This window comes from Cyprinus carpio, chromosome B25, assembly GCF_018340385.1.
Source record: "Cyprinus carpio isolate SPL01 chromosome B25, ASM1834038v1, whole genome shotgun sequence".
Lineage (NCBI taxonomy): Eukaryota > Metazoa > Chordata > Actinopteri > Cypriniformes > Cyprinidae > Cyprinus > Cyprinus carpio.
Window position 1 is genome coordinate 5,635,408 of NC_056621.1, and position 14,660 is coordinate 5,650,067.

The 14,660-nt window shown below is 31.9% G+C and overlaps 1 long non-coding RNA gene across 1 annotated transcript; it reads left to right on the forward strand.

The window, feature by feature from the left end:
• The first annotated feature begins 4,088 nt into the window (after positions 1–4,088).
• On the forward strand, positions 4,089–7,613 carry LOC122142484. The gene is made up of 3 exons (XR_006158635.1): positions 4,089–4,292; positions 6,365–6,465; positions 6,707–7,613. It is a non-coding gene; the product is annotated as an uncharacterized LOC122142484 (long non-coding RNA).
• Positions 7,614–14,660: the final 7,047 nt, after the last annotated feature.

Consider the following 14,660-nt stretch of genomic DNA (forward strand, 5'->3'; position numbering starts at 1 on the left):
ACGATTGATAACATCTGAGGAGGAATTGAATTCTGCCGCTGTTCTCATTCAGCTGATTTTTATCTTGCAAATGTTAGAATGATTCTGTTTAACTTTGAGGAAATCATCCATTATTCACTCACTTGGCTCCGATTCATCCTTTTATCGTGCCGCCTGCTTCTTTCCTATTTTTTTTTTTTAGTTTCTCAGCTTCTGTCATTCTCTTTGTATCATCCATCGTTAAATCGGTTGTTCTCAACCTTTTTGAGTTTATGAGATGGAAGGAAATCCTTTGAAAACAAGTTCTTATTTACTTTTCATACCAGGTGAAAAATCAAAAGCAAGAAATCAGACCTTCAGTGGAAGCAAAACCAACCACAGATCTACACGTCACGATTGCAGATCAGCTTTGGATTAAGCAGGTAAACAGAGTCTCTCTCTCTGTTTCATGTCTCTCATAACCACATGGAGAAACGTTCATTATTTTAGCAGTCCTTTTCTATCTGAACCACTTCTGGAAGAGCAGGAAAGTGAGAGAGCACGATCGTACAGCATCTCTCCACCCTGGCATAAATCCTGATCAATTACTATGCTCAAATTACCAGGGATCCTAAAGGGGAGCGAGAGAGAAAGAAAGAAGGTTCAAAGCACAGTGGAAATCTGAACCAGCTGTGCGAGCTTCATTCTTCACGTCGCAAAAAGCATTTTTTCGTATTTTCATTCTTAATAACTGGGCTCTGTGCCTTTTAGTAATTTGCAAATGCACCCACGTAGATATTATCAGCAAACAAACATTCAAAAAGGTTTGGGAAGAGAGAAACATTAAACAGACCACTTTAGAAATTATAGTACATCTTTTACAAGGGTTAAAGAGAGTTTAGTACGGAATGATCTTAAACAGCCATCAAAACTCAAACTAAATACCAAAAAATTGGACAGGAGTGAATTTGGGAAAAACAAGTCATGGAAATGTAGCAATGGGTGAATTTTTTTTTCTTTTTTTTTTTTTGGTTTGGTTAAAAAAAAATTAAAAAAAATTTAATTAAAGTTTTATTTATTATTCTTTGATTTTAACTGCTACTAAATGTATATTTTTAATCTATATAAAAATGCTAAATTATTTCGCATTTTTATTGATTAAAAATGTATTATTATTTTAATCTGTAATTCAATCTTTCTGTTATTTGTATTACTTTATATTTTATTGTAATTACATTTTTATATAAATACTGTCATTACAACAATTTACATTTTAATATAATTTATACAATTTATTACAATATTTATATTATTTATTATCACAATTTATTTGTTTTTTTATATATATATATATATATATATATATATATATATATATATATATATATATATACAGTATATATATATATATATATATATACTTTTTAATTTAAATGTATAAATTTTACTGTAATTTTTAAATTGCCCTAATTGTCTTTAAACACAGACTTTATCCTTTTTTATACAATATCATTTTGATATTGTGGTGAAATATGATCTAAACATGTATTTTAGGGGTTTTGTGATATATCTAGGTGGGGCATTTTTAAAAGAAATTATGCTCCTTCATTTCTGCTGAATCAAAACAAACGTACGATGGTTTGTACTAAAGATATTTGGACTTTCCAGCCTGACACTTGGTGATAAAATGCATCCCCTCCTCCACGATAAGTCCTGACTGTTTCCATAGCAACCTCGCTGCTATCAGCTGGCAGATACCCAGAGTAAAGCGCAGCCGTAAGTTTGGGGGAAGACTTCTTTATTCGCAAACTACCTGCTTCCAGTTCTTGAGAACAAAGATCTGAAACCGTAGCTCTGATGCTTTGAAGAAGAACGGGAAAAACGCTTGTGGCGGCTTGAGATGGGCCACAGTGAACATTCTTTCCAACAAAGATGGATGCATGTCCATCTGGCCCGGTCAGTGCCCAAATCAGACATAAGGGGAGAGAGAGAGTTTCAGCTGAAATAATGACTGTTAAAGCATTAGCATCAGCCAAACTCCCACTCGGAGCGAGCCGAGGCGTTGTGGATCTGGCAAGCGGTAGCATTAGTCATTTTACAGTCACAATGCTGCTCTTTAAAGTGCGTTTATCAGCGCTGTCTGCTGATGTCCCAGCGGTGGGAGATACTCGGATGTAGGTCAGATTTCCATGACAAATCTCTGCCCTACATGTTCCCTGAACATACAGCGTATGTTTTGTTATGATCATTATGATCCATTATAATGATAACAATAACTCTTGTGAAGGTAAGCATCTCTATTAGTGATGTTTAATGTTTAATACATAGCCATGGTTTAATATTATTTTCTGAAATATTAATATTTATTTTTCTGAAATAAAAAGCTCATTAGCAAATAAACAAGCTGTTCTAAAGATGTTCTTTTTTCCCCTAATGCATTCATTCTTAATTTCATCACTACAATATGTATATATACAATAATTAAAATGAAGGCAGTACTACATATATACCATGATTTATAAATACTTTGATTTAAATATAAACTTACTTTATATGTTTATTTGCTAATGAGACAATTACAATACAACATAGGGCCATTATGATCTTTTATAATTATCTTTATTATAAATACTGTAATATTTTTATTAATTATTTATTGTATTTTTTTACCTTATTTTCATTACTCAGTCATTCTTATTACTGTAATACAATATATTTGATTATAAAATTGTGTATTTTTTATTTCTGTAATATAGGCAGAACTATATCATGATGTATAAATACTTAAGTATTTAAATAATATAACATTTTCTTTTGAATTTAAATGATAATTATTTGTTATTATAACTATACTACTATTCTTTATTAGTTATTTTACTTATTTTATTTTGTTTTTATTTATTTTATTCTTGTTTTATTTTGGTCCACCTTTCTCAAGCCAACCTAAAGTTTGTCTTGACAAACTTTTTTTATCTACTTATTATTCAGTTTTATCTTATTTTATTTTGTTTTCCTTTATTTCCATTATTCAGTCATTCTCATTACTGTAATACAATCATATTTTGTGCGTAAAATTGTTTATTTCTGTAATATAGGCAGTTCTACACACAAACCACCATGTATAAATATTTTATAATTTAATATAATATAATTATTATTTAATTTATAATATATAATTGTATATAGAATAATATATCATTTCTTTAAAATGTCTTATTTATTTGGAAACGAGACATGATGATATTACAATATTAAAAAATGTGGGCTGATTTAATTATTATTATTATTATTATTATTTTATTAACTATAATTTATTATAGCTCTCATAGTAGTAACTAACATAAAAAAAAATGTTTTTTTGTTTTTAATAATTTTTTTTTTTGTGAAATATAGGCAGTACTACGCACATACATTTGTTAAAATGTTATATTTAAATAACATAATTTCTCCCTTGACTTGGACCAATAAGCCACCACCTTGCTTAGCAACACCCTAGAAACCACCCAGAACATCCTAGCAACTGCATAACAACACCTTAGCAACCAGCCACACCCACAGCTCTCATAACTCATGAGATTTCCCCGATCTTCACCTGCTATCAGAGGGGTTTCCATGGCAACAGGCATGTAGTGGGAACTAATGGCATTGTTGGAAGATGGCTCTCATGGAGCGCTGAGGACTTCCTCTCTCTCTCTCTCTCTGCACAATATCAAAAGAATCCTTAACGGTTTGCTGAGGGTATCGACGGCTTCCCTACATGCGTGCTGTCAGCTCTCAGACACTCACATTCAGCTCTGATATCTACAACAGATGTTTGCTGCTCTGATAATTACATCAGCTTTGCTGCTATTGCACATAAGGTGTTTGTTATATCACATACTGATATATCATAACACATAAATAGTCTTAAATACATAAATCTTTAGTCACTCATCTGCAGCATAGTGCAGTACAGTAGCTTTAAAAGTGACAAGTTCAGTCTATTAGCAATTAAACCGCTAATGCTTGCTTTTTCTTTTAAATTTTTGTATTTCATTTCTTTTTCTATTGATTATTGTCATTAATAACTTCTGCATCTTAAAGTAAGCATTTGTTAAGAACATTGATGAAACGTCTTTAGTTTTTGCAGGTGGCTTGTTCGTGATGGTTGTGGGATTTGACGGGAGATTGAAGACGCGCTAAACTTTCTTTGGGAACATCTCTGACTGTTTACGACGAAGTGCTTTCAAGGCGTCCGAAGTGGACCGACAGCAGCGAGAGCGTCTGCAAGCACAGTGACAGATGGGGAAGCATCAGGCGTTTGTGTTCATCGAGCACAACCGTGCATGTCCCTTGTAAGATCTCATGTCTCTTGATGTTTATTTATTTTAAGATCAAATAAAGGATAAAAACTGTATAATTTATAATTAAATATATAAATAATAATGGGGGACTGGTTTTCTTCAAAGATTTGCCAAAAACCACAGGAGTTTGTGTTCATCTGGAACATCTGTCTATGTCCCCTAATATATTATTTATATGTTTTATTTTTGCCCTTTTTTGCATTTATTTTTGGTTTTCCAGTAATAAAAAAAGGGAAATAAGATCAAATAAAGGACAAAAATGATACATTTCATTATTCATGATAAGTGTAGGTCAATTCGATTAATTCCGTCCAAAATAAAAGTTTGCATTTGCGTAATACATGTGTGTGTACTTTGTATATTTTTATATTTATTTATATATTTACAAATATACATATATATGATTTATATTATATATTAATATATATATATATATATATATATATATATATATATATATATATATATATATATATATATATATATATATATATATATATATATATATATATATATTTCTAAAAAATATATACATGTATGTGTATATTTATTATATGTACATATAAATATACACAGTACACACACATTATGTAAACACAGACTTTTATTTTTATTAATCATTTAATTAATCATAAAGTAATATATAGGTTTACATAGAAATATAGATAGATATACTGTATATATCCCAAATAATTAATATATTATTTGAAAGAATGACTGTACTGTACTGTGTAACATTTTTATGTAGAAAATAACCATTACATGTGCTTTAAATTGCTTTTCACATGACTTTACACATTTTTTATTTCTAATTGTAATGTCAATAAGTTGACATTTTTGTAAAAAGCAAATGCTTGATTGAAATACAATCTAAAGAAATCAGTGTTAACAAAACTATAAAACTTAAGTGTCAAGATGTATGTAATATCTCATGTCTCTTGTTAGTTAGTTTTGATTTTCCAGTAAAAATTAAAATGAGAATTAAGATTAATTCAAATCTTAATTCAGATTAAGCCATTCAAATTGCTGTTTCCATGACTTTACACATTTTTATTTTTAATCACGTTGTCATCAAGTAGTTGACATTTTTGTAAAAAAGCAAATGCTTTATTAAAATCCAAACAATACATCATATAGACTCTCTGTTTGTCAAAACAATGATAAGTGTTAAAATATAGGAGCATAAAACTGATCTCAGTAGTGGACAGTGCTGGATAGATTACTTACAAATTGTAGTCCATTACTGATTAAAATTTACATGACAAAAACTGTAGTTTGTAACATAATATGGATTACGCATATTAGGTAATGTATATCTGATTACTTTTGATCTAACTCATTTATCACATAGACTTGAATGAGATTATTATGTACCATATTTGTGACCCTCGAGCACAAAACCAGTGTTAAGTCTCTGGGGTATATTTGTAGCAATAGCCAAAAATACATTGTATGGGTCAAAATTATAGATTTTTCTTTTATGCCAAAAATCATTAGGATATTAAGTAAAGATCATGTTCCATGAAGATATTTTTTTTACATTTCCTAGCATAAATATATCAAAACATAATTTTTGATTAGTAGTATGCATTGCTAAGAACTTCATTTGGACAACTTTAAAGGCGATTTTCTCAATATTTAGATTTTTTGCACCCTCAGATTCCAGATTTTCAAATAGTTGTATCTCTTTTCCCAGCTATACATCAATGGAAAGCTTATTTGTTCAGCTTTCAGATGATGTATAAATCTCAATTTTGAAAAATTGACACTTAAGACTGGTTTTGTGCTCCAGGGTCACATTTATAAAACAAAACAGAAAGAAATATATTAAATTTTTTAAAAGTCATTTCAAATTACAAGTACTTCATTTTGGAATCTGTTTACATGTAATCAGTTTGGTAGTGGGTTGGCTTGGCTAATATTAATTAGCCTAATTAATATTCAAGAATCCAGGAAATTGAGACATACAGTAACTATCAGCTAGTTTTCCTGGCTTTTTAAAACAAAACAATGAACAATGTTGAAGTGCTTGTTTGTGTTCTGTGTTCTGTATCCTTCTCCAGGCTGTTGTGTGGATGGACAAGAGCGACCTGTTTAACATTCCTCTCAACTGTGGGCTCTTCCAGAACCTGGTCTCAGAGGAAATGGATTTAAAGGGCAACCAGTAAGGAATGTGACTCCTCGTAAAAAATGCATAATGATGTTTCAAGCCTGATAGCTTGTAGAAAGGGCCGGAGAGAGAGGAAAAGTAGAAGATAAGTATGTTTTCTGCTGAATAAATCTGATTAAAAATGTAACTAAAGAGCCAAAGAGCGCTGTAAAGGTTACGAATGCATGTCACTTCTGTTTGGTACCAAATCTTTGATAAGGTTTTTTCTCACAAACTCACTCTCTCTGTCTTACAGATAATATGGGCTCGGCAAGACCTCTGATCACTAAATGCCAAGCCGGCTCCTGTCGCTGTGCTGTATGACAGCTTAATAATGGCTTTCCTAGGTGCACGTTTTCATTTCACAGTAGATCCGTGGTCCAGGTGCGTGGTCACAGACCCAGTCCTGACCTCCTCAGGTCCACATTCATGACGCCTGACAAAGCTGAGCCCTGTAGAGATTTCAGAGCACGACTCAAGTGTTCAGTGCTGCATTTTAGGTCTAGTTATTTTTCTTCAATCTTAAATATGACCCACATAGAGAATAGATTCTTGTGAAGATCTTAGCTGGTCATGACCCTTACAGAAATGTGTCATGGTTATAGTTTCTGTCAAAATACCACAATTATTGCAATTATTGTAGTGTAAAACTAGTCATCTGAGCCATCTAGAAGCTGTTTTGCATTAATCACTAATCATTTCCCATCATCACTCAAAAACATCAACACGTAAACAAGTAAAATATTTTAGTGAAAATGCATGTCGGGTTACTGTAGGTTAATTTGGCTGTTTATTGTTATATTGGTACTTTGAAATGAATGATTCAGCATCGTTCTTTCATTTAGAGAACATTGTGTTTTTCAGCCAGTGGAAACATGCGTTTATTTTTAGGTGTTTACTGTTTTTCGTCTTGCATTAAACCATTGATCTAATTAGCTTCAATGACTGTTTGGCTGAAATGATAGTTCCTCGGCTTGGGGAAAAAATAAAAACACTCTTTTAAGCCTGCACAGAAAATAGCCTGCATAAATATGGAGATATATTTATTGCAGCCTTTTGGTGACATTCATTCATTCATTTTTTGTTTGTTTGTTTATGCATTTGTTCATTTATTTTATATGCAATTTATGTATTGATGCATATTAATTTATATGTGAATTATGCATTCATTTATTTGATTTTTTATTTTTATGCATTTATTTATTTTATAAGCATCCGTTTATTTTTATATGCATTTGTTTTTCTATATTAAATCATTTAGTAAGTTTTTTAAGCATTTTATTCATACATTTCATTTGTGCATTTTTTTTTAAGCATCTGTTTGTTTTTATGTGTTTTTTATTTTTATATTCTTCTATTTAATTATTTATTTAACATCTTGAAAAGACATGGAAACTCTAGTTGTACTAGTTAACTAATGTTAACTCATTTTTCTTGACGGTCCATACCAATGCTGTGCTGCAGTCAAAAAAAAAATAATAATAATTCCTCTGCATGATCCTTCATTTTGCTTTCCTCCATCAGATTAAACGATCTGATTGCCTGAGGTTAAAATTATACCATTGTTAATGTGAAAACAAGCACATTCCTTCAATATTGCATGGGTGATATATTGAAAAAAGTGAGCAGAGTCTCGTCACAGGCGGCTTCCAGAACTCTTGATGGCTAATAGGAGATTATGTGCCATCTTTGACATTCGTGCACCCTTTTCAATAGAACGCCGCTCATTATGGGAGGAATTATGCCCATTTTAGCACCTAATCGTGTGGCAGAGGAATTAGCAATGATAGCAAAGAAAGCACATTTCACGCTTTGGCTTTTATACAAGCAGAATTACTGTGAGGGCCATCAGGGAAACTCTGTTTTCAGAACTAATGTTATGTAATTGCCATTAACATTTAGACAACAGGAAAGTCACTGGCAGAAGTTTGTAAGCTTACAGTACAGTAGAAACACCATCTGAAATAGCTGTGGTTGTAAGACGATGCTGGTAACCCCTCGTTTGGGAAATAAATGGAGTCATTGAGTATCCTTTTGAAAAGTGAATGAAAAGGACATGAGCTATTACGCCGCGGTTTGAAAGAAAAGCCCAACTTTTTAGAAGCTGCTCAGCGCGCTGACATTTGCTTGGAAATTGAAAGGCATTTTGCAGGCTGAGAGTGACCTTTGCGTGAGATGTGAATTATCTCCCACACATCTATTCATGTGATGGCTTGTGTGTTATGAATAGGCTCATAGCTGCCAAGGTTGGCCTCCACTTTCGCCGGTTAAAGGAGTAACCTGACCTTCGCACACATGAGTGCTGGGTCTGTGCTTGATGGGACAGAGACATTGCTTTGGCAAGATTGTGCTTGCCGTTTCATGTGTAGTTAGGGTACATATGGATGAGGTTTTAAACATCTTAAACAGAAGCCCACTCTGCCTGAACAAACCCACCTGAGAAATGAGTTTAAAGGGAGACAGGGTTCTGCAGAATTGTGTCTAGGACTAATTCAGTTGAATGGTTAATTTCAATAATTCAGCATGGCCAAGGAGGTCAGTGCCAGTACATACTGTAATTACACACACACACTCACTCACTCACGATAAAGAACTAAAAGTTCATATTAAATATATATATATATATTTGGACCTTGTGATGCATTCAGTTGATTAATTGAAGCTTAATTATTTATAAATCTGACATTATTAGAGGTGGTATTTATTGGTTTATAATACAGTTCAAAAGTTTGGGGTAAATGTTTTATTTTATTATTTTATTTTTTTTAATGAACACTTTAATTCAGCAAGAATGCTTTAAATTGATTCAGATGATCAAATGTGACAGTAAAAGCATTTAAAAAATTAAATTTTATATATATATATATATATATATATTAAATATATATAAAAAATTTTAAATCATGTGACACTGGAGACTGGAGTAATGATGCTGAAAATTCAGCTTTGCATCACAGGAATAAATTACATTTTTAAATATGTTCAAATAGAAAACAGTTATTTTAATTTTAAAAATATTTCATGATATTACCATTTTTACTACATTTATATCAAATAAATGCAGCCTTTGAGGGCAGACTTCATAACATTGAAATAAAATTGACCCCAAACTCTTGAACAGTAGTATATATGTATATGTGTATTTACTTACATTTTTTTTGGCTCCAGCACTTACAAAAAATGTTTTAATTCCATGTGGGTGAAAGAAAAAAACTAGCCAAGGACTGGATAAGAATATATTACCAGCTCTAAGTCTAATCTAATGCCTCACACACACACACACACACACAGTCCTGATGTGAGAGCCGGTGCAAGTGTCAGGATCCCCATCAGCGCCTGAGGGCTGGGAAACTCTTCCTTTTTCTCTTAATTAGCTCACTGGAATAATTTTATTGCCTTTTTTCACACGAACATGTCATAAGCTAAAAACAGCAGGAGGCCTCGGGAACCTTCTTAATAAAGCTCCCCAAATTCACAAAAGAGTTTCCTTTAAAAAAGGGTACTTTCTAAAATTCAAAAGAAAAACAGAGAAGAATTTGCTATTTTATGATTCCTTTGCTCCCATTATTTCGCATTTTCTTCAGAAATAGTAAGAGTCTAAATTTATTCTGCCTCCCAGGAGGTGGAGATTTCTATTTACTGTAAGGGTCAGATTTTCCTTGAGATACGCTTGGCTACAGCGGATCGTTTCCTTCTTGGAGAACTAAATTGGGCTCATCGATCGGATGGCTAAACTTAATTAGGTTTGATTTTCTTCAGGTTACTTCCTGTTCTGATAGTCATCAGTCATTGCTAACGAGAGCGGTTCGTTGTTAAGATGGCCGTGGTGATGGATTTCAAAATCTGATTGGCTTGTTATGCGTTTAGGAGGTCGAGTTGAAACTATTGATCATTTGGCTAAAAGCGCAGTCTAATGGGCCTGCATCACGATGAAAGATATTAGCGAGCTCCTCAAAGACACTGCAGCTTGTTGTTTTATGTTTTAAGGTGTCTGTGTTTTATCTCTGGATTTTTCCACACTAGAGTAATTGCAGCAGAGTAAGGAGCTGATCTGAGGATTTCCACCCACATGTTCATTAATGAGACGGATTTCAGGATTTCAAGCGATCCGAGGGCAGATTCTAGATAAAGACCAAGATGTTTCTTAAAGACATCAAGTGCAGATTTATTAAACTTCTCTCCATCTGTCTTTCTCTCTCTCTATCTTTTTTTTGTCTATTTCTCTAAGTTCCCTCCCAATTTATTTATTTTTTTTTAATTTGGCATCTGCTAAACAATGAACTGTGCTTTTATTTTTTGTTTTAGTAATTGTTAGCCAGTGAAGCTTTTTTTAAGATTTCACTAGATTTCTTCCCCCACTAAATTTTATTTTAACATTTCGCTCGATTTTTTTAATAAGACACATTTGTAAACCTGTTTCAACAGAGCTTGCTAAAACTCTAAAGCTTGAGAGTAAAACTTTTTCAAGTGAAGAAATTAAAATACAAGTTAAAAAAAATGCATTGCAATTACAATATCTACCAGCAGGGGAGCTAACTCCCAATGCTAACTAGTTAAATCTTCACCCGTCCCTTTGAGCAGTTTTTAGCATGTTCCTAAAGTATTATAGGTTGTTGGTTATTGGCTGATTCTTAAGTTCTCAATATACAATAAGCCGTAGATGTGAAAGAGTAAGATTCTTGTGTTAGCAACACCACTAGTAATATTAGGTCTGAAATATTAATTCAAACATATACTGCTGTTCTCGCTCGTCTTTTCTTACTCTTGAGCGAATGGCTCTTGTTCAAGCTTTACTCAGTTAGCCATGTGAAAGACAAGGCCTATTCCCTGCTGTCTGTGAAACATTTTCCAGCTTGAAGTGAATCACGCGTCAAACACTGAATTGGTGTAGGCTACAGACGCCAGGGTCTCGTGGCTCCCTCATGATTTGTTCACTTCGAGAGTCTCAGTCTGTGTTGGCACAGCAAAAAGTCATGATTCCCAACAAAAACAAAGTGCACAATGTGCAGCCTGCTCTTTAGTACGCTCATGTTCATTATGATTTTACCTCAGCTAATCAAGCCACGATATTTCTACAGTAATGTAGGCTTTGTTTACCAGCTCTGCTCCAAAACCAAGTGCCTTGCTTTTATATCGTCTACAAAAGTTATCATGAAACCTCATAGTGACTAAACTCTCTACACACATAAAAAAGTGTTTCTCATGAGGCTCAACAACTGAAGTTAGCATGCTGCTTTGCTAAAGACATCGCTCCGCTAATATAGTTAGTAAATGGTAAGTTAGTGTACCAGACTTGTAACTTGGTAATATGTGTGATGTTATGATGAGATTGTGTGTGTGTATAAATACTGTGCAGGTATATGATTAATGTAAGTACTTGATTAGTTTTTAAATTAGTTATTAAATTATATAATACTGATGTGACATCTGTATCAATAATTTAAAAAAGTAATTCTCTCTATCTATATACACACATACACGTGTGTGTGTGTGTGTGTGTGTGTGTTTATTATTTGTAATTATATGTGTGTGTGTGTGTGTGTGTTGTGTGTGTGTGTGTGTGTGTGTGTGTGTGTGTATATATATATATATATATATATATATATATATAAACATACATTTATCATTTATTTATTTAAACTTTTCTTTCCATTTTTAAATGTGTAGATATTGGATGAATTCTTTAGTGAGTTTGTTGCAATGAATTCTGGGATTGTCTTCTCTGTATGGACACATTATAAGGCTAGATGATGTTGTTACCTTTTGGAGTAGCATTTGTGTGCCCTTATGATGTTTTAAAGTGCTGTCTAAGTAGGCAACTCACTACATTTGGAGCTGCTGGTTCACTAACGGAGGTGAAATGAGTTCCTGTGTGCTTAAAGGGTTTGAAGATGATGCACTTTCTCCTGAAACTCATCCAGTGAATGAGTGAACATGTGGACCAGACTGACAGGACACCCTGAAGAGAGAAACACATCAGTTTAGGTTAGTCAGACAGCTTTGTCTAGTGATGCCACAGGCTGTGTGGGAGATCGGTGTGTGTATGTGCTTTCCACCTCACTACATTTACCATTTCCTGTTACCATGTTTCCTCCAGAGTCATGCTGTCAATCCAGCACCAACCTGGTGCTCCAGCATCCGCTGACCTTCGTTCATCTCCAAGGATGTGCAAACTGAGGGAGCAGTTCTTCTCTCCACCTTTAATCACAGGCGAGTTTTCCTTCTGCTTGAGTCTGTTCATTAAGATCTACAAAAAACTGCAGGATATTGAGTGTCCTGGTGCGCCTTCTGAAAGGTTCCCCAGGGCAACACACCATCGGAGATCCCATTAATGGATTTACACTTCATTAAGCGTTTGACCAAAATCCATTTTTAAAAAGAGGCCATTATTTAAAAACATTTTGGTGTATTTAATCTCAATCTGTGGTGTTGAACACTAAGTAAAAAAAAATCTATAAAAAAAAAAAAATACAAATCTTTTATTTTTCAGTATAAATGTATATTTTAAATTTAAAGAATTAAAAAAAAAATTAAAAGCCACATATAGTTTTAATATATTAAATCATAATTTAATTTGTATAGATATGTATATAACAATTAAACACTAATCAAAACAAATTAAATCATATTTTTTACAACCTTTCATGTAGTCATTTAATTATGCAGTTACACACATAAATATACATATGTAAGAGCTTACACACACACACACACACACACACAGACTTATATGTATAATATATAAACTTGCTTCATTTTAATATATATTTTAGAAAATATATTTTTGTTATGGAAAACAAGACTGAGTAAGATCATAATTTTTTGCACTGTCTATAGACATGGCTTTTTTACTTTTTCTGGCCCCAAAATGTGGTGTTTCATGTAATTTGAATATTTATTGTAATGTAGGAGGTATCTAAAAGTGAGCTGAAATTGAAATATTCCTCTTCTTATTGTGCATGATTCATCAGTGCATGTTTTTGTAAAAGGAAAAAAGATTGCTTTCATTATCTTTGATCAAAATGTAATAACTTTCTCTGGCTTTGAAATGATTTTCCCTTTCTGCAGACACAATCGATGCACTCCTACAATGTTACTACTTATGAGTTTGAAAACTATAATTATGACAGGCTTTCAAGTCATTTTCATTATAATAAAATGTTGTGTTGTACAAAACAGTTCATTTCCTAACAAAGTCAGGAAGCTTTTAAGAGAAAATGTGACCAAAGGTGATTAACGCATTGTGTATTTTTAGTATTCTGATGCTGCCAAAAAAAAAAAAAGATGGGAAATGTAATGTTGTCGTAAACTAATTTGTACTACAAACATAAGTAACTTACTGTTTGTGATCAATACCAGTTAATTTTTTGACATGATTCTTCAATTGACAGTCAAAGAAAATCTGAGGTATCTCGTTAGAAATTATGATAAATTTGTGTTATTAAATTTTACCTTTTAGTTTGTTATTTTACTAAAACTATTATAGTTTCATTAATATTTTGGTATTTTCTGTTTTTATTTTCTTAAATTTTCTTTTTAATTTCCTTTCCCATCTATATGGTTTGTATTATTTTTAATTTAAAAAACTATTACTAAAACTATTTCATATTTTATTTTTATATTTTCTGTTTTAATTTCAATAAATATTTTCATTGTTTTATTATTAATTTAATTTTATATATAATGTTTTATTCATTACAACTGAAATTAAAAGGAGAAATGTTATGAAAATTTGTTTACACATATTTTAATATTTTATTTTATATTTATTTTAAGCTAATATTTATGCTCTGTTTTTATTTTCATTTTAATTAAAGTTTTAGTAATTTTGTTGTGCATTTTATAATTTTGATTACTAATTATAAAAATGTATGTCAATTTTTAGTTTTCAGTTTTAGTTATTTTATTACTACAACTTAAATGAAAATGAGAAATGTTGCCTTGGTAGCTAGATGTAATTAAAAAAGAACTTAAATATTTTTTACATTTATTATTTCAGTTAGTGTTGATTTATAATCAAGCAATGGTAGTGTTTCTTATGGTTTTATATTTAGATAGCAATAATAACCTTGGAACTAATTCACTACAATTAATCAGACATCAGTAATTGTATTTCGTCTGCTTCCTTGAAACTAAGTTAGTAAATAAGTAGCATAACTTTTTACTTAGGTACCCAACTGAGATCATGAGATTGGCTGAATGTATTGTTT